Source organism: Alligator sinensis, unplaced genomic scaffold, assembly GCF_000455745.1.
Source record: "Alligator sinensis unplaced genomic scaffold, ASM45574v1 scaffold1000_1, whole genome shotgun sequence".
NCBI lineage: Eukaryota > Metazoa > Chordata > Crocodylia > Alligatoridae > Alligator > Alligator sinensis.
The window spans coordinates 1,030,512-1,033,564 of NW_005842478.1; the positions used below are offsets into that span (position 1 = coordinate 1,030,512).

At 53.3% G+C, this 3,053-nt stretch overlaps 1 protein-coding gene across 6 annotated transcripts in view; it reads right to left on the reverse strand.

The window, feature by feature from the left end:
- NUP93 (nucleoporin 93) overlaps positions 1-3,053 on the reverse strand; it is a 153,656-nt gene that overhangs the window by 94,627 nt on the left and 55,976 nt on the right. The gene's annotated exons all lie outside the window — the stretch shown is intronic.

Genomic DNA, 3,053 nt, shown 5'->3' on the forward strand with positions numbered 1-3,053 from the left:
AGGCAACAGGGGTCTGATCAGCCTCTAGCCTCTCCCCGTCGCCGTTCGCAATCCTCGACGTATCCCTCTCCCTGCGCGCAAAAGGATCCACGGAGCCTCGACAACTCCGTGGGAGTGATCCGAATATTGTCTGAGTCCTCAAACGAGGATTTAAGTGGAGCTGTGCCTGGGAAACTGTCCAGCCTACACCGCGACCAACTTTGGTGTAAGTAAACAATCTTGAATCAACCATTACGCGTCCGTGCCTAATTCCAGCGTGTCGCCTGTTCTCTCCGACCCAGCGTGCCCGGGCTGCTGGCCACAGCCCACGCAGCGCGAAAAAGGGCCCGGACCGCACCCGGCCCGCACAAACATCAGCTACATTAGTTCAGTTCACGCTACAGCAACAGAGTACCAGGAGCTCATAAGAAGCACTGTTTATGGCAGGCAGAGATGATCTCAGCAGGGTATGTGGCCTGGGGCAAAGCAGCCTGTGTGGGGCCCCCCACCCCATCCCACGGCACACTTATGCCAGGGAGCGAAAGCCCTGACACACCGGACACGGCAGGAGGGGTGGCAGCCAGAACTTCCGGCTGGAACAAACAAAAGAGACGTCCAACCAGCTGGGTAGGAAGGCAGGCTAAACATCAAATGCGGCAGTCGCAGCCTCTCCACCTGGCTCTGCAGGGCCCTCCAAAGTGCGGGGCCCAGGGCGGGTGCCCCGATTCACCCCCTCCCAGGGATGGCCCTGATGGCAGGGAGGGATACTTGTACCATAGGTGCCCAACAGCTTTTGCAACAAAAATCACACACACCCCCAAGGAACGACAAGAATCAGAAAGCGACAATAAGGAAGAGAAGCGAGGAGAGACTGAGATCAAAACAGTAAAGGAGACTCTACAGGCCAGAGAGATAGAGAAGGAGGGAAGCAGAAGCAGAATCTCTGTAATAGAGGCTGTACAAGAGAACTGGAGACGAAATGGAAGAGGAGGAGCGAATGGCAAACAAAGGATCAAGAGACATGGAGGTGGGTGAGGCGGAGAAGGAGAAACCCGGCAGACAACAGAACTGGAGATGGAGCAAGGAAGAGAGCCAGAGAGACAGACATGGAAAAGGAAGGAAGTGCAGGGATAAAAAAAATCTGGAAAAAGAAATCTGATAAAGAGGGAGGCGAGTCGGACTCAGAGCCAGAGAGCAGCTTACTGCCATTAACTCCCCTGGGCTCCAGCCCCAAATGGAAAGCAGGGGACAGGAAGCAGTGGAGAGATGGGAAAAAGAAGCATTCCTAACTGCAAAAGCTATTAGGCAGCTTTCAAGAGCAACAGGCATACAAAGAGAGGGGCTGGAGGGGAGAGAGGATGCAGAGTTGACCATGGTGAGCAGCAATACAGATGATCCTTAAAGGGACAGTTTAAGGGCACTCAGTTCAACATGAGCACAATTGCACTGATTATAGCTTCAATTAATGTCAGGAGTGTCTTAATAAGGAAAAGATAGGGATAGGTCAAACCTACATTAAATCAAGTAAAGGCAGACATAATATGCCTACAAGAATATGATATATGGGGAGAAGGATTGTAAACATTTCGAGAAAGGTGGAGATGATGACCAACTTGGTGGTCAGGGACAAATGAGAATCATGCTAAATCATAGCTCAGGAAAAGGCCAGGAGACTTCTTGCTCTCACAAAGGCTTCATTGCAACTGCTGAATACACACAAAATGGCTGACAACTTCCTGTTGATGTTATCATAACAGCCCTCAGAAAGGGAGTTAACCCTTACTGCAATATCCCCCTCTCAGGAGAAATTTGAAGAATTTCCAAAGAACTGCAAAATCATCTTGAGATAAGAGGTTACGAGTGCATCACTCTCTTATGAGTCTTTACCACTCACTTCCCTACAAAAAGAGTACAATCAAAACAAAGACATCAATAAGCCTTTTCATTTAAAATGGATATGTTCGCAAATCTAGTTTATTTGGTGGAGCTGATCCACGTCCTGACCTAGCATAGTAAACAGATGGAATATGACATAGATGCTCTCAGTTCCTACAGAAAAGACCTCCACGTGGCTCGACCCAATAAGAATGAGAGGTATCCACCCTAGCCTGGACACTGCCTTGTACTCCTGCATCTGGAATCCAAACATCCTACTGCAGGGAAAGAATGGCTACTAGACCTGTGCAAATAGGAAAGTATTCGATTCGGATTCAGTCAAACTGGAGGACAGTGATTTGATTCACAGATTTGGATCGCTGTCCTGAACTGATTCGGTCGAATCAGCTTCAGAAGATTCGGCAATTCGGATTGGCCAGGGAGAGGCAGGCACAGCCAGGCGGCTGCAGGTTCTCCCGAGCCAGGCGGCTGTAGCAGGGGCTGTAGGGGCTCTGGGGCCTCCTGGCAGAGCCCCACTGCACAGCCCCCACTCCCCAATCACCCACCGCTGCCTAACCCCACCCCTGATGGCACCACTGCTTAGCCCCAGCAGTCCAGGAATCAAAAAACCCCCAAAACAACCCACACTCACCAGCAGTAGCAGCAACTGTGAGGGCTCTGGGGCCACGTGGCAGAACCCCACCAAACAGCCCCCACTTCCTGATCTCTCTCCACTGCCCAGCCCCACCCCTGATGGCTGCCCCACCCAGCCCCAGCCAGCATCCCAGCAATTTAAAAAAAAATGGCTGCACTATGGCACAGGTGCAGGGTGGCTCTACAGGGTGCTGCACACTGTCTGGGAGCTGGGGCAGCTAGGGCTGAGCACTGCCAGGCTCCAGCCGACACGTGGAGCCGCCCCAACTCCCAGACAGTGCACGGTGCCCTGCCAAGCCGCACTCGCACCATGAGGCAGCTGCCACGTGGGTGCCAGGAAGGTGGGGAGTGATCACTGTCCCCCCACTTCCCCACGCTGCGTGGAGAGGCTCTGCCACGAGCCCCCGGTTGCTGCTGCCAGAGCCAGTGAGTGGGGGGCTTTTTCTTAAAGTGCCAGAGGCTGGGCTGGGCAGGGGATGGGGCCAGCAGGGCAGCCGGGGGGCTTCTCCCACAGCTCCTTCACCTGTGCCTGCCTCTGCCCCAGT